We start from the raw sequence: 24,186 nt of genomic DNA, 5'->3' as shown, positions 1-24,186 counted from the left end.
TGGTGTTTATAAGCTACCCTGTCTATAGCACTTTGTTATAGCAGCTAGAATTGACAGAGTGCCTGCCTTTCTTGTTCTCTAACCCCTGTTCCTTTTGCATGAGGCTCTTGTCAAGCTTTCACAAGTGCTTCTGTGCCCATGGTTTGGTGTCTGCATCCCTACCCTTGTTTCTAGCCCTCTGGGGCCTGACTCTTTCTGCTTTTATGTGTTCCAACAAGATTTCTGCCTAATCTGACACTATCACCCAAGACATTGCATGAACACATACCTCCTAGACTTTTTGCTTTTTAAAAAAGATTTTCTTTATTTATTTTTAGAGAGAGTGAAACAGAGGGAGAAAGAGAGGGAGAGAAACACTGATGTGGAAGAGAAACATCAGTAAGTTGCCTCTCACAGTTGCCTCTCTAGGCCCTCAACCTAGAACCTAACTCTCAACCCAGGTATGTGCCCTGAATAGGAATCGGATTGATGACCTTTGGGTTTGTGGAATGACGTTCAACCCACTAAACTACACCATTCAGGGCCCTCATAGATTTTTTTAAATAGGATGGCTCTCTGGTTTACAGTCCTGTCCTTCTAGAAATAACATTTCATAACATATTTTGTAGATTAAGATCTGCCTAGCTGAGTTTGCATGGTTCAGCTTACCTGTGCCAAAACTGCTGTCCCGCCCAGGGGTGGGTCCTCCTTTTTAATTTCCAGTTTCCTTGTATGTGACCTAGCCAAACTCAGATAAAAAAATCATAAGTTATAAATATCATTCTCCGGAAAATGTAATTAAGTAGAAAATATGTTTCTCTTTGGCTGGTGGGAAGAGTTTTTATCATCCTATCTCAGAGAGCATACTGCTTTTATTGGAAACTGTGGCTTGCTAAACCATCTTTAAGTAGGCAAATTCTGACAAGCCTAGGCCTCAACTAGTGCCAAGACTTCTGTGAAAGGTGAGAAAATACTACATACTAGACAAGTTGGAAGTACTTCCTCTGCATGGGACAGAGTCTAAAAGGAAAAGGGGAGAAGAGAAGGAGGTCGTTTTAATAGCATCATAAGATCATGTAACTCTTCTCTGGACCTCAAGTCATCGGCAAAGCGATGAACTTTACAAATAGTTGGGATGTTCAATCTCTTGTAGAAATTATTAAAGTCACTGAGGTCTGCTTTGGGTTTATGTGAAAACTAAACAGGGACAGAGTGCTTACATGTAGTCATTGGAGATACAGGTGACACAGATGTCCTGATTCTATAGAAGTTTTAGAGGTTTCTGGACTTCCACCAAATCAGGAATTAGTTATGTGTGGTTCAAGGACACTTCATCTAGGCCGTTGGGGAAGGAGATACCCAAATGAGATCTGGATCACATGTGCACTCAGTAAATTTCACGTCCCATTCTGTCATACCCAGCTCTTCTTTCTGAAGCTGCCAGAAGAGTTTTTTTATCTACTTTATGCTCCCATATTCTAGCCTGTGATCCCTCAGGAGTCCCCAAATTGGCAGAAGTTTCCAATTTTGGGTTAAAGGGGGAGACTCCCGCTTCTGGCCTCCTGTTATCCTCACCAATTAACCCAAACCCCCACGACTACTACTCCTCAACCTCCTGGTTCATAGTTGGGATTTTCATCTCAAAGGCCAAGCTCTTTCTCATACCTGCTGTCTCTTGAGACAGTGCCTCTGCCAAGACTCAGCACTGTGGGAAATGGAGGGCGAATGTTAGGGGCTTGCTAGTGCTTCCGGGAGTTTGCAGTCTGTCTATCCTACTGCTTGGCCCCAGTGTGATCTACAGTATTTGAAGTTCCATAACATTCAGATGGGACTTGCGAAGACTTACTGTGTCCCCTCTTATACCTTCTCCTCTCTGGGCATTAGTTTCCCCAAATTTAAAATGAGCAGAGATATTTTTATGACTGGTTCCATGATGTTAGGAATAAGATCAGGCCATTACAAGAAAAGATGAACAATGCCATCTACTTCTTCTTCAACCTCTATTCTATTTTTTAAATTCTCTCATTGATTTCTTTAGTCCTAATTTTTGCCCTGGCTCTGCCTGGAACCCTATTTTCTTTGCAATAGGGTTTCTGCTTGGCTCTAATTCATCCTGATAGAGACAGTACTCCTGCTCCTAAACTATTGCTTCTGTTAGTTCTCCCAGAAGTTGGCCTCTGACTGCTTATTATTAACTACCAGATTTTCAAGTCTTTGTAATCCAGGACCTGGTAGCCTTTAAGAGAATTGATCCCAGATTCTGCCCTCTTGCCACCAACAATAGTGACCACCACCTGTTACCATGACTTCTGGGGACCAAGCAGGTCTCCGAGTGGCCTGTATGAACTCTTTGCCTATACATCTTTCCTTTGTTCTGTGCTTGCTGTATTCAGGGACTGGGACTTCATATCAAATAACAACTTCTGTTTCCATTGGGATTCCTTCATTCTTTACCTATGAATTCAGGCTTCAGTGGATGCCCTTCACTTTGTTCAAAACAAAACAAAACAAAACAAAACAAAACAAAACAAAACAGTATGCCAGGATTTGCCTGGCTGCTGATTACAAGCCCCCAGACATTCTGGCTGAATATAGGAAAGAGAGACAAATCTCTGGGATGAAGGGGCTCTCTGGAACATTATACCATGTAAAAACAAGAATACTGTCATCTGTTTAACGATGGTGTTCATTGCTGTATTCTTTCAAAGCTCTCTCACACAGCCTGCTTCCAGGACCCTCAGGATTGTAAGGTAGGTTGGTAAGCTATTTTATTTCTTACCATATTAGTAATAAGTAAATGAGGCTTTAGAACATGTAAGAAAGTTGCTTAAAATAATGCACAACTCTATGTGCTTTAGAGAAGCAAAGTCGTTTAATTTGAATGAAGACACAGCCTTCTTTTCATTTTGGCCATTCTCCTTCCCTACCTGCCCTCCATTTCCTATCAGGATCTGTTGAAACCAGGCAGTAGCCCAGACTGGAGAAAACAGAGTTCCAGGCAGGGCCAGGGCAGAGGTCTGAACCGAGGGAATCAAACAGCATATCTAAAGAATGGAATGGCGGTGCAAGGGAAGGTAGATGCTATTGTCAGTTATTCTTTCTATTTTATGTTTGGTCAGTAGAGTACAATCCAGGAACAACCCGGATTCTCTCCTAGGCTTTCTGTTTATATCTTCTTTTCAGTCCAAACTTCTAACTGGCAAAAAAAGTTTCTGCCATGCTTCTTTTTGTGTGTATGTGAGTCAATTCCATTTATTATTATTTTAAAATTTTATTTTTAATTACAGTTTGCATTGAACATTATTTTGTATTAGTTTCTGGTGTGTGATCAGCTGTAAGATAATTCTCTACTTTACAAAGTGGTGTTCTTGATGTTTCGGGAGGTGGGTACCTGCCATGGCTCCCCATCTACAATCCCATCTTGTATGATATTTCAGCTAGAAAAAGCCTTACTAGAGATAACATACGTAATTCCATATATACTATATCTGCAGAGACATGGAAATTTTTTCTCCTGTGTTTCCAGTTTACGAATTGTCTGCCATATAAATGGTACCTACAAAGGAAGGAAATGTGTTGGGGCAGTGAAAGAGAATGATGTTTCTCACTCTTCCTTCTTCTTTTCTCCTCAAAGATTCAGGAACGAGAACTCAGCTAGGGTAGTAGAGTGGCTGAGAGAGTAACAGGACTAAAAGAGTGTATTTCTCTGACATGCCCTGGATTCAAATGTCTTGAAAGCTATATAGTAATGTATAAGATATAATTATAAGAGGAAGAACTTTCCATTTTCAGAAATCTTTTGCCTAGTGAATGGTCTATGCCTCCATGTTTGTGTAGAATTATTATGTTTGACTGCTCACAAGGCTGTGATAATTAAGTTTTCTGGCTCATTGCTGAGCAGGACCAAAATCCTGGTTTCTCTTGTTCCAGATGAATGCAAGTGGGATGTCAAAGTCATATCTGTCATATTTACATTTCATATTCATCATATTTACATTTCATTGACTTAGCACTGGTTTGGTTTCACATAATGAGGCTTAGCTCCATTTAATACATACAGTATACCTTGAGATCAGAATTAATATTTCCCTCATGTCAAGACTTGCCATGGGTTGTGGCGCACACAGCAAACGCAGGCAGTACTATAACATAGGCCAGTGTGACTGTCTGTTACTTCAGAGTTATTTCACAAGATGTGTGTGGGGTGAGGGTTAGCACACAGACCATGAGGGCATCAGACTTTGGAGTTCCCCTTCACTGCGGGAACCAGGAAGTCAGTAAGAGAAGAGTCCAGATCTACTTAAGATGAGGCAGGTCGGCAGGCAATTATTTGGCAGACTGGAGGGGTTTAGGATCTCGGAGCCCAGAGAATCAGCTAAAATAACCCCAAAGAGCAGACTGGACGGGGGCGGGGTTGTTATTGCTGGGTTTCATTTTATTTTGTTTACCTAGGTATGTGCATTCCCACCTGAAGCTATTGTCAGCAACGCTCACAGAGAGGGCCTAGAACATGCTTCACTGTGATGCTGCATGAAGTGCTCTCTGTAAGAAAGTTGGGTCGGGCCAAGGCAAGAAGTAGTGCTAGAGCGCCACTCTCAAGAATTTATTTATTGAAGGGAGAGAATCATAGGGGAAAAGGGAATGAACTCACATGAACAAGTATAAAGGACACATGGACAATAACTAAGGTGGGGAGTGGAAATGGGAGGGAGGTGGGGAGCACTGGGGGGGCAGGGCTGGGAATATAAGACAGGAAACTGTACTTCAACCAGAATTAAATAAAAATAAAATTTTTAAAAAATTTAAAAAAATAAAAAAATAATTTATTTGTTTGTTTGTTTTTTTGTTTATGCTTTATTTATTTATTTTAGGAAGAGAGGGAGAAAGAGAAACATCAAAGTGAGAGAGAAACATCGATTGGTTGCCTCTCATATGTGCCCCAACCGGGGACCAAACCTGCAACCCACATATGTGCCCTGACTGGGAATTGAACATGTGAACTTTTACTTTGTGGGACAATGCCTAACAAAGTGGGCCACACTGGCCTGGGCCATTCTCAAGAATTTAGAAGGGGCCATGGCAAAAGCAATGCTCACACATGCAGGTATGCAGAGAAAGGCAGACTAAATTCCAGTGAAGAACAGCTCCCATAAACCAGTTTTAGGCAAGACTTGTGAAGCCAGTCGGGTTCTGACCTGGGAGAAATGGACTGGGTGAATCTCAGAAATGTAAAGTAGGGAAGTGATATGTTTGACATGCCCACTCTGATCTCAAAGGCACCTCAAATCTGCTAATACAAATATTAAAAGTGTGGGCTGGAACATTGAGAAAAGGTTGGGATAGCTATTATTTCAACTCAAGTAGACTAAAAAGACTTGTGTCTTTCTGAAGTTTATTTACAGAGTTTAGGGCTTCCTGACCACAGGGAGGGACTAACACTGAGTTGCAACTAAAGTGATTCATCCCTTTCTGCTCTTAAGTAAGAGATCTTCACCCAGAAATCAGAATGGTGCCCCATCAACACTCCATTTCAATGGTGAGGAAGACTCAGTCTACTAACCTGCTCGGGCCTCCAACAGCAGGGCGACCTCCCGAGCTCTTTTGAAAACCACCTATGCCACCATGCTTCTTGTCTTGGTCATTATAGGACACTTCAAAATTCAAATTCCTGCAATCTCCTCTCCTCTTGGATTTTTTACACCTTTACTCTTTCATTTCTTTTTTTCTTTTAAATATATTTTATTGATTATACTATTACAGTTGTCCCATTTCCCTCCCCCCCTTTATTTCCTTCCACCCACCCACATCCCCTGCCCCCTTAGTCCACTGTCCATGGGTTGTACATATAAGTTCTTTGGCTTCTGCATTTCCTATACTATTCTTAACCTCCCCCTTTCTATTTTGTACCTATCACTTACGTTTCTTATTCCCTGTACATTCTCTCCCATTCTTTACTACCTCCCTGCTGATAACCCTTCATGTGATCTCTATTTCTGCAAATCTGTTCCTGTTCTTGCGGTTTGCCTAGTTTGTTTTTGTTTGTGTTACTTTTAGGTTTGGTTGTTGATAATTGTGAGTTTGTTGTCATTTTACTGTTTGTATTTTTGATCATCTCCTTTTTCTTAGGTAAGTTTCTTTAACATTTCATATAATAAGGATTTGGTGATGATGAGCTTCTTTAACTTGACCTTATCTGGGAAGCACTTTATCTGCCCTTTCATTCTAAATGATAGCTTTGCTGGATAGAGTAATCTTGGATGTAGGTTCTTGCCTTTCATGATGTCAAGTACTTCTTTCCAGCCCATTCTTGCCTGCAAGGTTTCTTTTGAGAAATCAGCTCATAGTCTAATGGGAACTCCTTTGTAGGTTAACTGTCTCCTTTTCTCTTGCTGCTTTTAAGATTCGCTCCTTCTCTTTAATCTTGGGTAATGTAATTATGATGTACCTTGGTGTGTGCTTCCTTGGGTCCAACTTTTTTGAGACTCTCTGAGCTTCCTGGACTTCCTGGAAGTTTCTTTCGTTTGCTGGATTAGGGAACTTCTCCTTCATTATTTGTTCAAATAAGTTTTCCATTTCTTGCTCTTGTTCTCCTCCTTCTGGCATTCCTATGATTTGGATGTTGAAACATTTAAAGTTGTCCCAGAGGATCCTAAGTCTCTCCTCATTTTTTGGAATTCTTGTTTCTCCTTTCTGTTCTGGTGGAAGCTTTATTTATTCCTTCTGGTCCAAACCATTGATTTGAGTCCTGGTTTTCTTCCCATCACCATTGCTTTCCTGTACATTTTTTGTTATTTCACTTTTCATAGCCTTCACTTTTTCCTCTATTTTGTGACCATACTCAACCATTTCTGTGAGCATCCTGATTACCAGTGTTTTTGAATTGTGCATCTGATAGGTTGGCTATCTCTTCATCACTTAGTTGTATTTTTTATGGAGCTTTGATCTGTTCTTTCATTTGGGATTTTTTTTTTGTCTCTGCATGCCTTTTACCCTAGTAAAGGGCAGAGCCTTAGGTATTCACCAGAGCAGGGCAACCCATGTTGCTGTGCTGTGGTGCTGTATGTTGGAGAGAGGTCTGAGAAAGAACAGTGCCACTTGCTCAGCTCTTGGTGGCTTTCAGTCACTCCCTCCACTGCCCACAAGCAAATTGGGCTCTTGTGGTGCTGATTACTAGTGGGTGGGTTTGTGTACATCCTGGGACCCTGTGGATCTCTCTAAAAAACTCTCCTGTGAGGCTTGGAGTTTCTCCCACCACCACAACATCCACAGGTTTTTTCAGTCCGAGGTTTTGAGGCTTTATTTCCCCACACTGGAACCGTAGGTTGCTCAATCTGTTCTGCTCCCCAGTTGTTCCTCCTGGTTTATCTGCATACAAATGTGGAACCATCCACTCCACCACCTGCTGCCCCACCAGCTGCCCCACCAGCCCTGGTCCTCCTGCTGCCACCTTGCTGTGAGTCCTCTCCACCCCGGCTGCCCATCCCCATGCTTCCTACTGGCCTGAATGAATGTTTCTTCTTTAACTCCTTGGTTGTCAGATTCTATACAGTTCTATGTTCCATACAGTTCTATCTTCTGGCAGTTATGTTTGTTTTTTGTTGTTAAATTTGTTGTTGTACTTCTTTTGGTTGTGCAAGGAAGCACAGTGTTTCTACCTACGCCTCCATCTTGGCCAAAAGTCCAAAGTATATTACTCTTTCATTTCTATTTTTTGCCCATTTTATCTATTGACCCTGGAAACTCATTCTATGTAAATTCACTCTATCCATATCTTCACCTTATTTATATATTCTTTCCTTCCTCCCTCTGTTGGTTAATTTTATATGTCAACTTGTGTAAGTCATGTTTCCCAGTTGTTGGCCAAACACCAGACTAGATGTTGTTCCAAAGATATTTCAAAAATTTTATTAATATTAAAATTAGTAGACTTCAAATAAAGCAGATTACCTTCAATAAGGTGAGTGGACCTCATTTAATCAGTTAAACATCTTAAGAGAAAAGTTTGAGGTACCCTGAAGAAGAAAGGATTCTACTTTTGGAGCCAAGACTGAAAATTAAAGCTGTCCCTGGGTTTCCATACTGCTGGCCAGCCCTACACATCTCAGACCTGATAAGACCCACATTTGCATGAGGTAAAATAAATCTCTTTCTCTGTATATACAAATTCTATTGGTTTTGTTTTTCTGGAGAATCTTAATACACTTCCTTAGAGATAACTTGACTCAGTCTCATAGAAACCACCTCCCACCAAGTGGGTGTCAGCAGCTGCTTTTTCTCTCCCACAATAGACCACAGAGCCTGGAAGCGGAGGCAGCATTTTATAAGCCTCCCATGTACTTCCTCAGAAGTCATAGTCTTCTCTTACTAGGTAAAAACCCATCTTTCTTTGTTAATGTTGCTATCCAAACAAGACAGTACTACTTTCATGTTTCTTCCTTTGCTTATCTACCAACCTTCACATCACTTGTCATTCATGCAAGATAACCATGTCTGTCTCTGCCTATGCATTTGAGATAGAAATATCTGTCTTGAAGGAGAATTGTCAGAAATAGAGCCAATATGCATAAAATACCTAACACTCTGAGACCAATTGTAAGCTCTTGATACATAGGAATTATTAACAATTATTCTGTCTCTATTCAGGACAGTTACTTGTAAAACCAGATAAAGCTTCAATGACTGTAAGAAAAAGCCATCCAACACCCCTAGTTTCAAAGTTTTTGACTTTCACTCCCAAAACTTTCACCCAAACTCTTCTTTGGCCACTCACAACACAGCAGTGTCCTTTATCCTGTCAGTTTAAGAGAAAAACATGTTCTGTAAAACTCCCCAGCCACTTACCACAAGCTCATTTTACATATTTCAATCAGAAAAAAAGAGACTTAATTAAGAAAACCATTCCTGTGATTTCCACAAAAAGAAAATTTACCCAAACCCACAACTGTACTCCTCCCATCAAAAGAAGAGAAGGTGTTATGGTTGGTTGGTGACAGCATTAGCCCCAATTTTTCTCAATTTATTTGGAGACAATTTGTCAAAAGTCAATGCCACATGGATTTAATTCCTTTTCCAAAATCAGACTAGTATAAAACCCTAGACAGTATACTTATTCTTCAAACACCAATTTCTTTTCAGGTGGTCCTAGGGTAATAGGAGTGGGAAAAATGGGTGACCAGTGAGTGTTAACAAGCCCATTATGTTCTTACACTAAGCCAGTAATTTTATCAGTGGTAAACAGTTATTTATTAGCTTTGTTAGACCTCACTCATCACCACCAAAAACTATTTCACTTGTTTAAAATCTTAGAATAAAAAAATATTTCTGACCATATCTTTATACTGTCAGTGTTTCTCACATACTTTTCTACTATAACTGGTCTTTTATCTCATTGAGACATAATTCCCTCTGCTTTGTCATGATAAAGAGATCATGATGAATTGATATCATTCTCAAAACAGGGCTCTCAATATGTGGAGCAGGGACTGCTGGTGGCTGTTGTCTAGAGTCTGATGGGTTTTATGCAGTAGAAATCTCTAATAACTCATTATTAAGAGAATTGAGCATCCTGTTTGGACACAAGCAAGATACTGGTCCAAGCTGCAAAAAGGGAAAATGTGTGTTTGAGTGTGACCATGTTATACACTGAGATGCTCTAAAGTGTGAATCATGGGGGTCCCTGCTGGGCAAGCATAGTGCCCACCCTCAGTGGCTGATGAAGAGCCACATCCTCACTCTGGACTCTAACTTACAAAATATGAATCTCTGCTAGCCCCTTGATTATAACTACCAAGGGATCAGATTCAAGTCTCTTCTCTGGGTAATTCCTTCTTTTCCCCCAAATGTGAGGATTATTTCAATTTCTTTAAGATTTCAGAAAACAATGACAACTGACGATATGTGCAACTACAGAAGAAAGAATTATCACAGAAAAAACACAAAATTGAATTTTGTAAGGTGATATTTGACAGGGGATTTCCTTCATTTAGGAATTTGGCTGATACTTAGATGTACTTATGCTGCTGTTCCTATTGTTGGCGGTGACTTGCCTTGGCTTGACCTGAGTCTGCGCGTTTGAATCACCACTGTGAGAGAGCTGGTTTCAGTGCGGTTCTGCCTCGCTTCGTTCTCATCACATAACTGCAACAGCTATAGTGTTTCTGGGAACACAAAGGGAGCAGGAATTTAGTCAAATTTTGCATGGATTAAGTCACATAGAGGTGAGTAGACTAATCCTCCTCTTTTAACCTAGCAGTGACCATTCTCAGGTTCATTCTGTATTTTTTAATCAATTTTTTCATAGCCAGTCGGTAAAAGACAAATACCATATGATCTCACTTATAAGATATATCTAATGAACAAAATTAACTAATGAGCAAAAGAGAACCAGCGACATGGGGACATGGAACAGACTGACAGCTGCCAGAGAAGAGGGGTAAGGGGGATAATGGTGGAAAGAAGGGGAAGGAATCAGTCAAAGAACATGTATGAATGACCCATGACATGGACAATAGTGTGGGAATTGACTGTGGGGACGGGGGTTGGGTGGAGAAGGGAAAAGGGGAAAATTGGGACAACTGTAATAGAATTACAATAATTAAAAAATTAAAAATGAAAAAAAAAACAATTTTTTCTTACTTTGTCTCCTGCTCTGCCCTAAGAAGGGAAATTTGCTACTGGCCCATTTTGGGAAAGCTCACAGAGGTAAACTATGTGGTTCCTACAATGAGTTCAGAAGCAAATAGTTTCTGGGAAAAGCAGATGGAGGAAAAAATTTTGCCTTCGCTGTTGTCAGATAGGTTATAGACACTAATAGAAACAGGAAGCGTAGGGGAGCGTGTCCAGGTTCAGGACAAGAGCAAGGGATACATATTCCTCTTTAAGACAGTGATTCATTCTGATTTTTCCTGAGGGTCTCCCTCAGATTTAAGGTGCTGCCATCTTCAGAAACTTAGACGGTCAGGTGTCAATGTGCCACATTGTGATGATTTAGAGGCAGGCTATATATTCATGCTCTCTTAGTGGGGATGTATAAATGAACAGTAAAGAAATAAACATTATATAGAAAATACATACTGTATATATAAGAAATATATACAATAAAATAAGGGCATGCTTTTTGCTTATTTTTATTTTTGGCTTCTTTTTAAATTTTATTTTTCAATTATAGTTTACATTCAATATTATTTAGCATTTAGTATTTAGATAGGAAGCATAGTTGACAGATAATCATAAACTTTATAAAGTAATCCCCTTGATATTTCTAGTAGCCACCTGGCACAAGATAGAGCTATTACCATATAATGGATTGTATTTTCTATGCTGTAATTTTCATCCCTATACTATTTTGTAACTACCAATTTGTGCTTCTTAATCTCTTCACATTTTTTTTAGCCAGTTCCCCAACATCCCTCCTCTGTGGCAACCAACAGTCTTTTCTCTGAGTGGATGACACTGTTTTAGTTTTTTGTTGTTGTTGTTCTTTAGATTTCACCTATGAGTGAACTCAAATTGGCCAGGGGGCAGTCTCAGCTTCCATGTTACCAGGCAATTATTGCTCACATTTGTGAAGTTATTCCTCCTTTGAGAAGATCTTTAAACTGACAGACCTCAAAATTATGGGAATGGAAAGCAAGGGTACAATGAATGGGTTATTGGGTATGATAGTAAAAGAGCCTCTCTCACTTTTGTCTCTTGAGTCTTGAACTCAGCTGTTTTGGCAATGAAATTAAATAGCACCACATATAAGTCATTGATTCAAAGATAGACTGATTCTTACGGGGTGGGCTTGCAGCCTTGCAGATGGTGCTTTCCAGCTAGCATCACCCTGGAGTCTTCAGTAGGACACTCCCATGGCCTGTAAGACCAGCTGCTTCTGGGTAAAGGAATAAATAGTACAATCTGTCAGTTTCTTAAGAGGGAGCTCATTACTGGACTTTTTATGGTAAAATTAGTTCCTCAACCAAAAACTATTTCTGTGGAACACCATGGCATTGTTATAATTTTGTTCTTGGTGATGCTGGCAGAAGCACTGCTGCCAAAGAAGGCAAACACATGTATGAGATAATGATCCAATGCTGTGAGGACAAAGTGCCATTTTTCTATGGTGGCGGAGATCCAATATAATCAATTAGTGGAAAATAGTTTCTCATCTAGGGGAACAGTTGAAAACAAGGGGCTTAATGTTTAATCTCTGCCATTGGCAGTTGGGAAATCAGTGGCGTCAGTAAGCAGAAACTGTAGAGGGAAAATCCATCTTGTTGAGCTCATGCATAGACCTCATCCCACCACCATGGCTATTTCAGATGTAAGTCCATTAAACAAATACCAACGTTGCTCACAAAAAAAGGCTGATTCACACACACAGAATGGGGCGCCTTGTCCACTTCATTATTAAGGACTTTCTCTGTAATCAGCAACTTTGAATAACCATGAGAATAATTCATAAATATATTCCTACTCTGTGTTCATTGTGAGGGGTGCATTTGCACATGAAATTTACTGGAGTGCCTGTCACTAATCTTCCTATTTGGTTCATCTCAAGATTCTGACCAGTTGGCCAATCTATCAGCTGGGGTTCATGAACCAGTTTTCATCTTTATGGTCACCCAGTGTCTCATTATGAGGCTTCTAGTCTCTACCAGAGCCCAGGAGCAAGCCAGAAGCTGGTTTTCTAAACGTGAATAGCTATTTGTAGAAGATGGTCTGACTTTCCCTCATATCTATAGATATTCACATAGTTATTCTTAAAAATGAAGAATTCAGTTGGACAATCTGATTTTAAGCTCAATATTCATTAATAAAAAGAGATGCATTTTTTAGTTGTAAAAATGCACGAATGGATCAATGAGATAGAACAGAGCCCAGAAACAGACCCAACTTTTCTGCACCTTGAAACTTTATCAAAAATCAGTTATAAATATATATATATATATATCCCTCTGTCAATATAACACTGTTTTGATTATAGCTTTATGAAACATCCTTAGATTAAATAGAGTTAGGTCTCCAACTTTGTTCTTTTAAAAATTATTGGACTTTTTCCATATAATTCTGATGCACTATGTAATTTTCTTAAAAAAACCTTGCTTAAATTTTTAGGTTAAGTTTAGTTTATAGATAAATTTGAAAGTAGGGACTCTAAACAATACTGAGTGTTTTCAATCCCTGGCTGTAATACATAATGTCTACTCAAATGAGTCTTCTTTAATTGTGCTTAAAGGTGTTCTATAGTTTTCATTTTGAACATTCTATGCTTATTTTATTAGATGTATTCTATGTTTAATTTTTATGCTATTGTAACTGTATTATTCTCCACTGTGATTTTTTTCTTTGATTCATGGGTTATTTAGAAGGTAGTTTTGTTTTACATTTTTATTTTTTATTATTTTTTTAAAGATTTTATTTATTTATCTTTAGAAAGGAAGGGGAGGAGAGAGGGAGAGAAACATCAATGTACAGTTGCCCCTCATGCATCCCCTGCTGGGACACCTGGCCTGCAACCCAGGCATGTGGCCTGACTGGGAACCAAACTGCAATCCTCTGGTTTGCAGGCTCGTGCTCAATCCACTGAGCTACACCAGCCAGGGCTGTTTTACATTTTTAAATGTATGGGGATTTTCAGGCCAGTTGTGTGTTCTTTTTTTCTTTTTAGTTTCAAGTAAGCCAGGCAGCAAAAGACAAATACCATATGATCTTATCCATAAGTAGAATCTAATGGCAAAACAAACACATGAGCAAAATAGAACCAGAGTCATGGAAGCAAGAAACCGACTGAGAGCAACCAGAGTTAGGGGGAGTGGGATAAGGGGGAAAAGAAGAAGAAGGGTCTGTTGAAGGAACAGGTATAAGTGACCCATGGGCATGGACAACAGGGTGGGGATTGACTGTGGGAGGTTGGATGGGTGGGAAAGGGGAGAGCAATGGGAGAAAATTGGGACAACTGTAATTGAGTGAAAGTAAAAAAGGTCTTTGCAATAAAAAAAATTTAATGTATTTTTTCATTACCATTTAGTGCCCTTATGCTCCCCCTTGTAATCATCACATTGTTGCCCATGTTCATGAGTCCTTTTTCCTTTTTTCTGAATCCCTCCACTCTCTACTGTATTTTTAAAATTTAATTTTCTATTGTAGTTTTTAAATTTTTATTTATTGATGTTAGTTCCTTAGTCTTATTAAATTTATTTATTAGCCTTAGGGGGTTTTGTAGATTTCATGGTTTTTTCGATATGTATATTTATGTCATCGGTGATCTTTATGCCTTTACTCTTGCCTTATTCACTGAATAGAAAGGTACATTGTTAAATAGAAGTAATAAGGACAGGCATCCTTGCTTGTCTCTATCATAAAGGAAAAGGGCCTAATGTTTCATCTTTAACTATGACATTAGTCATAGATATTCTGTAGATACCTTTTGTCAGAATGAGAGTATTTCCTTCTATTCATATTTTGAGAGTTTTTGTTATGTGTTAAGTTTTGTGAAATAATTTTTTTCTGCATCTTTTGAGGTGATCATATGGTTTTTGTCCTTTATTCTGTTACTGAAAGTGTTCTCTTCCATTTTTTAAAACTTTTTCTCATCTTCTAAGTTCAGTTTGAATTCCAGTGATCTCTCTTCAAGTTTTGTGGTGTCCTCAAGTTTTGCTCCTCTCTTTTGTGGTGTCCTCTCTGTTATCAACTCACCGAAATTAACTCTTTCTATTGAATATCATATGTTTATATTTAGCATTTCCATTTTGGTTTTTAGTGTCCATATTTCCAAAGAAATTTTCCTCTGTTCATGCATATTGTCACTTTTCTAACTAGATATTTAATTATATTTATCAGTTCTTGAATTGTAAATTTCTTGAGTTGTAAATCAAACACCTGAGCCATCTTGGGGTCTGCTTCTCCTGTTTTTTTCCTATCTTGATAATGTGTCATATTTTATTGCTTCTTCATGTCTTGAAAATATATAGTATATCAGACAATGATATGCTAATTCTAAGAACTGCATGCTGACTTGAATAACAAAAAGATGTTTTTTTCTTTAGTCAGGCTTCTAATATGGGGGGCTAAATTAATCTAATTTGTATTTAAGGTGCATCATGGCAATTTCAGCCTTTTTTTTCTTCATTCAGTTATTACTTACTTGAAGTGCTTGGGAATGAAGTCAGGAATTTCCTTTAACAGGAGCCTCAGACAAGTTATATGAGATGTCATTATGCTTTACAAGCCAGTTGTCATCTTCCTAATATCTGAGATCTTTCTCTCCTTTACATTCCACAGCCAGCTTTTTGATTCATTGGGGAAATCATTTTGCTCTCCTGTCATAATTTAGCTGTAATGTTTCTTAGGAGACATTTCACCACCTTCTTTCGCTGCACCCAGCTATTAGAAGGCCAATGTAATGCTATTGATAAAGGAGTCTCTAGGAGGAATTTCTCTCATATTTCCTACCTTTCCCTCAATCGTCAGCAGCCACTGTCTTGTGTTTGAGGGACAACCTACCTGCCTTAGTGGATCTCTCTCACCATTTATGCCCTGTCTCCAGTCTTTGGTAAAACATTGCTATGCACTGATTGAATTCCCATAGGAAAGAATTAGAGATATATACAGACTTGCTCTGTGGCAAGAGCTATTTTAATGTGTCAGTGCAGCCCACATATGACTGTCAAAAGTTTAGCTTATTTTGCCTCAGTACTACCTATGTCAGATTTTTCCTCCTCTGAAAAATGTTATCAGAGGTGGAAACAACAAAACAAACAAGGAAGCAAAATATGACCAATGACACTCAAATACGGAACAGGCTGACAGGGTCCAGAGGGGAGAGAATCATAGGGGAAAAGGGGATGGACTCACATGAACAAGTATAAAGGACACATGGACAATAATTAAGGTGGGGGGCAGAAATGGGAGGGAGGTGGGGAGCATTGGGGGGTGGGGCAGGGCTGGGAATATAAGACAGAAAATTGTACTTGAACAAGAATTAAATAAAAATTAAAATTAAAAAAGAGGTGGAAAAAAACTAGAAATGTGTCTCTTTTCACCTAGTAATGGGTTCTTTTTTTGTCTGAAATTTAGTTCATTAAGTTTCTATGAGTCCTTAGCTCTCTTGTAGGCTTTAAAAAGCTATCATTCATAACTTATCAGCATTCTTAGGTTTAGAGTGAAAGTGATAGTTTCTTATTACCTAAAACTTGAAACAGTTTCCAACTTTCATCAGTGTTTCAAGAACCAACGTGCCCAGAGACTCCACAAAAGTTTTGTTGTCCCAATAAAGTCCTTTACAGAAAATTAATCCAATCCAAGATTATGTATAGTACCTGCTTTTCATGGCTCTTTAGTCTTTTTAAATATGAAAAATTCCTCAGTTTTTCCTTCACTTTAATGACCTGGACATTTTTTATAATTATGGGACAGTCATTTTGTAGAACACTCATCAATTTGGGTACATGATTTTTTTCTTCTTCTTTATAAATCCTCATTCAAAGAGAGAGAGACTGTGGGAGCAGGGAAGGAGGGAGGGATGGATGGAAGGAGGGATGGAGGGAGGGGGAGAGAGAGGGAGAGAAACATTGATGTGAGATAGAAACGTCAATCATTTGCCTTCTGTGTATTCACCCTGACCAGGGATCAAACCCACAACCTGGGTATGTGACCTGATTAGAGATTGAACACACAACTTTTTGGTGTATGGGACAATGCTCCAACCAATTAAGCCAGTTAGCCAGGGCTATGTGCTGCTTCTTTTTTATTAGACTCAGGTTAATTATTTTAGGTTGAAATTCAACATAATTAAAATACTGTATTATTTTCATTGCATTATGTCTGGTAGAACATGATGTTGAATTATCTTATTTTTGGTAGGAAATTTGATCACTTGAATAAAATGTCATCAACCATATTTCTCCATTGTAAAAAGATTTTATATATTTCCCTCATTTTTATGAATATCTATTTTGTGGGGGATATTATCTGAGATTATGTAAACAACTATGTTCAACCAATAATTTTTTTTTGCTTTTACTTTGTCCTTTGCTATCTATGTTATGACTCAATCTGGACTTGTGTTTCTACAAATATTATTTATATGATTTCATGTTAAACCTAAAATAAATGCTTCCTATATACAGACTGACAGATATACGTATACATACATATTTTACATTTATTCTCTATCATCCCGCTATACATTTATACATTAAAATCCATGACTTTATATCAATTACTCTGACTCCAACACAATGTCACACAATCTATTCTAGCTTTCTCTCTTTCCATACCTGTAGCTTCTTTTTAAGATTGTAAAAGATTTGGATCCTGCTATTCCATTATTTGTTGTTGTAAAGTTCTTGACTGATTTTAGTGGGAGGGTAATGATGGCCTAATAAATGAGTTGTTTTAGAAGATTGTATGTTTTCTTATTACTTTATTCTTAAATGTATGATTTGATTAAATTTACTAGTAAAGCTATGTGGGCTGTTAGTTTTCTATGTAAGAAAATCTGGGGTTATACCCTAAGAATCCTGAAACATCAATTCAAAAGAACATATGCACCCCTATGTTCATAGCAGTGCAATTTACAATAGCCAGTTGCTGGAAACAGCCTATGTGCCTGTCAGTAAATGGGTGGATCAAAAAACTGTGGCACATCTACACAATGAAATAGCATGCAATAATAAGATAGAAGGAGCTCCTACCCTTCATGACAGCATGGCTGGAACTTGAGAGCATTGTGCTAAGTGAAATAAGTCAGGTGATGAAAGACAAATACCGTATGATCTCACCTGTAAGTGGAACCTAACCAACAAACCAAACAAGCAAAATAGAACATATTGAAATAAAGAACACACTGACAGTAAACAGAGGGGAGGAGGGAGATAGATAATGGGGAAAAGAAGGGGAAATGTCATCAAGAAACCTGTATAAAGGACCCATGGACAAAAACAACAGGCTTGGGGGAGAAGATTGAAGGTGGGCAATGGGGATGGGTAGAGTGGGGGAAAATAATGGGGGAAAAATAGAGACAAGTGAAATTGAACAACAATAAAAAATAAAAAAAGAAAATTTTAATTATAAATACAAATTATTCAATAAATATACATTATTCATATTTCACATTTGTGTATCAATTTTATTTCAAAGTAGCTGCTCATTTAATTATGGGCATTGTGAATTTAGTGGTATATGGATGTTTACATTGTGAATTTAGTGGTATACAGATGTTTACAATATTTATTTAATTTTTGTTGGAATGCCTCCTTTTCATAAATGATATTGACAATTTGCTTTCTCACACTTTTTTTGCTATCCTACCAAAAATTTATCAATTTTGTTTATCTTTACAAGAAACTATCTTTGTATTTAATTGCTTTTCTCTATTGCTTATTCTCTATTTCATTGATTTCCAGTTTTGTCTTTATTTAATTTTTTCTACCTTGTTAAAGTTTATTTTGCTTCTGGTTTCCTGCTTCATGAGGAAGAAACTTAGACATGAATTCAACCCTTTTGTTGTTTTTATTTTTTACGCAAGCATTTAAAGCTACAGTTTTCTCTCTAAACTCTGCCTTAGTTTCATCTCACATATATTGAAGTGCTATGTTTTAATTTTTATTCAGTTGCTAATATTTTCCAATTTCCTTTCTAATTTCTTCTTTGACACATGTGTTATTTGGTCATGTGTTACTTAGATTTCAATTATTTGGCTATTTTTTAGATTGAAACAAATGGTTTCAACTTTAATTCCCTGTGGTAAGAGAACATATTCCCTAGGATTTTATTTCTTTGGAGTTGATTCTGATTTGTTTTATGATTTGGTATTTGATTTATCTTGGTAAATATTCTAAGTGTAGTTTAGTTTCTAGGCATATGGCCTTCTATAAATATAGTGTTAAATTTTAAAAGACTTTTTAAAATCTTGTTTACTTTTACTTTTTCTCTCAATTACTGAAAGTAGAGACTTAAAATCTGAAACTATAGTTGAAGATTTGTTTATTTCTTTTTCTTGTTTTAGTTTGGCCACTTTTTGCTTCATGTCTTTTAAATCCCATTTATTAGGAGAATCCACTCAAATGCTACATTTTTATTATGAAATGCTCTTTCTTTATCTTGCTAATATTTTGTCCTAAAGTCTATGTTGTCTGATAGCAATATAGTAAGATATTAATTAATATGCATGCTGTTGAGATGATATATTTACTCCAACATTTTACTTTTAATCTTTCTGTATCTTTATATTTAATATGTCCCAATCTAACCCAGTTTGACAAAATGAATTGTGAGAAACGTCAACATGGGCATCTGTGAAAGAGTTTCTTGAGGTATATATCCAAATATCTCATTTGTATATTACATATATATATATATCTTTAATTAACACTAAATTAATAGATTACATTTCAAAATAAATGGGTTTGTGTTTACTCTTACTCTCAGTGAACGTTATCTCCCATTTTCTCAATCCTCATCAATACTCAATACTCAATTTCTTTTCTTATTTTACTCATTCAATGGGTGAAAAATTGCATCTCCTTATTTAAATACTTTTACATTTACCTAATTACTAGTTAGATTATAAACTTCTTTATATAGGTCTAGCTATTCAGTTTTATTCTTTGGTGGATTTCAGGTTCACACAATTTAACAATTTATTTGTTATATTTTATGTCTTTTTCCTGTATAATTTACAGGCATTTTCTATAGCTCTAGATAAATCCTGCACTCTTATTAGTGTTTGAAAATATCTTCCCAGAATGTTAGAAATCTGTTTTGTCTATAGTACCCTTAATTTAGCATAGATAGTTAATTTGAAGTTATAAAATGAATTTTTCCATATAGTTTGTACTTTGGTAACTTATTAAGAAATACTTTTCACCTCAATGTCAAAAAAACATTACCCTAAGTTTTATTTATATTTTTTCATGAAGTGAGCCAATTTTCCTTAAGAATTTATTATTTTTCAATTAATATGTGATTCTATTTGTCTCAGTGTTGTGGCTGGGAACAAAAGGCAGATTCGCATGAAATTCTGAATATGATTGAATGAAGAAAATGTTTATTCAAGAGTAACTGGGATTAAGTGAGCTAACAAGATCCTCCAGGTCTGGGTAATGATCAGTTCTGGCTCCTCATCATAAACAGCAAAGGATGAAATGGTGTTGCTGCAGCCGGAGTGACCCAGAACCATGGTGATGGACCATGAGCAGGAGCTGTAGTTGTCAAGAATGAGCCTATTGACTGAGGTGCAGGTCCAAACCAAAAGAAGCTGGAAAGAGATAGCCTGGCCTCTTCCTCTTTCAGGTCTTTAGTCTCCCACCCATGCTGGCTATAGGGGAGAAAGGAAGGGACCCCAGGTGATTGGAGATTAGCTCTGCAAGCTACAGAGTAAGGAGAATGGTGAGGATGGATCAGAGGGGAGAATGGAGGAAGACCAGTTTATACCACATATATCAAATATCACAGTTAGCTTTCTTGACTCTATTATGATTTATTTGGACTTGTCTTTTCTTGCACGAAGAACAATCTCTGTGTGTGTGTGTGTTTTCTTTTACTATGGCTTTATGAATATCTGGTAGCGTGAATTTGAAAAATTTTCTGTTGTTTTATAATTATCTTAGCTATTAATGAACATTAATTCTTTTACGTAATTTTGATATTGAAATATTTTATTGTTCCTAATATTCTGCTAATATTGTATTAGAATTATATTAAGTCTATTATTAATATGAGGTGATTTATCTTTAAAATATTAATATTTCCCATCCCTGAACATTGTGTAGTTGTCCAATTATTCAGGTATATAAAAATATTTTAAAACTCCAAAAAGATCTCATGCATTATTTAAACTGGAGAAAAGGAGTACTATTTAAAAAATTTATTGGTATTTATGTATTTTCTTATCACTTTCTATGTAAGTTATATCATCCACATTTATTCATTTTGTCCTTTTCTAATACTTATACTATACTGACATTTTATTTTATTATTGTGTTGGATAAAAAACTTTAGACTTAAAAAGAAAGATTCCAAAGCTTTCTTTCCCCACTATATTTATAGAGATGTCTATAGGTAGCCTTTATCAAGATAAGGACTATCCTTTCTATTTCCATTTTCACAGACTGTAATGATCATTCACAATCTCCCCTGATATAATATTAAGACACTTTATTGTAATTTTTCATAATAGAAAATGTAAATGATTTGCTATATGATACATCATAAACAACATTGTTTCACGTTCTATTTTCAAGGAGAGGCAAGTCAAGTTGAAATTTGTGCTTGCTTAAGAATTGTTGTTAAATACTAATAGCAAAAATGAGTTTGAACAAACAGTCCCACACACAGGGTGGGGTTGCCACCTTTGGATTTCTCTTGTGAGGGGATATACATACATCTTAGACTAGGAAAATAAGCCATAGCGCACAGGCATTTGTTGGTGTGTAGGTGTTTAAGAGTGTGGAGAGGGTATTTCCAGAATATCTAGTAGGAATCCAGGTCTTTAACAATCCTGAGAAGTTGACCTACCAGTCTTGAAATGTTTGTCTTTGGTCTTCTTTTATCTTCTTTAAGAAAACCTTAAAGATAAAGATACATATTGAATTGGTATAAATAGTGTTTATAATATATATACATTAAAGAATAACAATAAGCTGAAAAACTGTGTAACAGCAATCCAAATCCATCTAAGAAAAAAAAGACAATGAGTGTCATCACTAAACAATCTAAAAAGTTTGGTGGGGCAACTTTGTACATTTAAGGACTCAAGTTCCTTCTATTTTACCTGGTGCTCCATCATCTTCAACCTATAGCTTCCACTTTAAGGTTCAAGGTCTATCTGAGGTAGAGCCATCAGGATGGTATTCAGTCTGGCCCCAAGGAGGAAGAGAAGGTGTGCCTCCTGTCTTTAGGGATTAAGGAAAATTGTTTACAATCTTGTTTATATAGCATTGGCCAGAAAACAGTAGTACCTAGCTGCAAGGAATCTGAAAAGTGTGCTCTGTTTTGATTGTTTCAGTTTCTCCATGTACACTGAATATTTATTCTTTACGAAGAACAAAACATAGAATTGTTCCTATTCAGTGACAAGTAGTGATTTATATGATAAGAAGTGATTAATATATTTTAGATATTGATCTTTTGTTATTTCTAGGTCTTTCAAATTCTGCTATATCAGGACGTCCCATTTTACTTTCTCTATAATGTCTATGGATAAACATACTATTAAATTTATCAGAGCTGCATTCAGTATTTTCCATTGCCATTTTATTTACAGCTTAAGATATTTCTCTGTCTCTAAATTTGTAAATGTGTATTCCTATAAAATGCTATAACATTTTGATAGCTTTGACTTAGCTTCTGTACAATTTATAGACTTAAAATCTCCACTTCGCCCATGTGGTTGTCTCAGCACTGTCCGTGGAGCAGTGATGCTTTCCTTAATTGATTTGCAAAGCTAGTCCTATCATGGACCAGGCCTCCATTGGTGTTTGGATGTGTTATTGGGATCTCCATTTTGATTTATCTATTCATCTATATCTACACTACTACCACAGTTCTTTATAATTACAATAGTTTTATAATAAGTCTTGATATCACTTAACTCAGATTTTCTCACATTTCTTTTTCTTCAGAAGAAGAATCTTGGCCCTTTTTTGAGCCATCACTGTTTTATGTGTGTTTTAGAGTCATTGTTTTAAAATTCATAAAACAAAACAAAAAAACCCAAAAAGTCAATATTGTAACTGAAAGCACATTGAGTCTATAGAGTGTTTTGTATAGACTTGATATCTTTGTGATACTGAATGTTTCAGTCCATAAACACTTTTCTGTGGGATTCAGAATAATTATGTAGTATTTTCCAATAGGAAAATTATAATAGAGTGAAATAATTTTGTTAATAATATTTTAAATTTTTTGGTACACTCATCTCTGAGGACTTTATTTTTTGTTGCTCTTATTAATAAACAATAGTTTTGAAAAGCTATGTGTGCTAACTCTGTTATTAACAGAAATGCAAGTAACTTTTAAATAAACAAAACATATTTAGAAAAATATGATTTGCTATGTAAAAAACACAAGAATGTACCTAGATTATTATAAATGATAAGAGATTTTAACAAACTAATTAAGACTCAGTTATTAACATTATGTTTGTGAAATTGTTAGATATTGATATTATTGTGGGTTATATGTGTAGGCTTATTATTAGGGTATTTGTATTTTCCTTAATCTAGTCATTACCAATAATTTTACCATGCAGTTTATCATATATCACTTGTTCATATGTCATGTATTTCTTTGCTTGTATACCCAGATGTAGAATTGCTGGATCATAGGCTATGTGTATTTTCAACTCTAGTGGAAGATGCTAAAATACTTCCCAAACAGCAGTATCCTCTTACCTGTGGTTTCACTTTCTACAGTTTTAGTTACGCACGATGAACCACAGTCCAAAAACATTACATGGAAAATTCCATAAGTTAGTTTTACAACGAATGCCATTCTGAACGACATGATTAAATCTTGCACTGACCTGCTTCATCTCACCCAGGACATAAATCATCCTTTTGTACAGCAGATAAACACTGTATATGCTACCCACACATTAGTCATTCAGTAGCACTCTGGTTAGTAGATCAACAGTTGTGATATCACAGTGCTTGGTTCAAGTAAGCCTTATTTTACTTAGTAATGGCCCTTGGTGTATCTGATGTTGGCTATTCAGATACACCAAAAGGAAGCCATAAAGTGTATGCATGTATAGGAAAAAATAGTCTATATAGAGGTCAGTACTATCTACAGTTTCAGGCATCGATGAGGATCTTGGAATGCATCTCCCTCAGATAAGGGTAGATCGCTGTATTATCCTACCAGTGCACTCAAAGCAGCCATGAACATCAGGAATGCCCTTATACCATATGACACCACATTCTTATCAAAACTTGGTATTGTCAGCCTTTGCCATCTTCTCCATTCTGGTGGGTGTGGCAATATTACATTGTGATTTTAATAAACATTTTCCTGATTCTTAATGAGGTTCTACATTTTTTCTTGTCTTCATTGATATTTAGATATTTTTTGTATTGAAATTGTTTAAGTATCTTGCCTATTTTTCTTTTGGCTTATCTGTCTTAAAATCATTTGTATAATTAAAAAATTTTAAATATATATTCAGGATATGAGTTCTTTTATCAGTTGAAGTTTTACAAATATCTACCCCCAATGTGTGTC

At 36.6% G+C, this 24,186-nt stretch overlaps 1 protein-coding gene across 1 annotated transcript in view; it reads left to right on the top strand.

Annotated features, from left to right (window-relative positions):
- The first annotated feature begins 10,097 nt into the window (after positions 1-10,097).
- LOC118985052 (putative selection and upkeep of intraepithelial T-cells protein 1 homolog) overlaps positions 10,098-24,186 on the top strand; it is a 39,293-nt gene continuing 25,204 nt past the window's right edge. Inside the window, exon 1 of the mRNA XM_037043356.1 lies at positions 10,098-10,196. The gene's annotated coding sequence lies outside the window, so the exon portion shown is untranslated. The remainder of the gene's footprint in view (positions 10,197-24,186) is intronic.

Source organism: Sturnira hondurensis, unplaced genomic scaffold (assembly GCF_014824575.4).
Source record: "Sturnira hondurensis isolate 20B ecotype Veracruz unplaced genomic scaffold, ASM1482457v3 Scaffold0004068, whole genome shotgun sequence".
In the NCBI taxonomy this organism is placed as follows: Eukaryota; Metazoa; Chordata; class Mammalia; order Chiroptera; family Phyllostomidae; genus Sturnira; species Sturnira hondurensis.
This window is presented reverse-complemented; position numbering and strand designations above follow the sequence as displayed.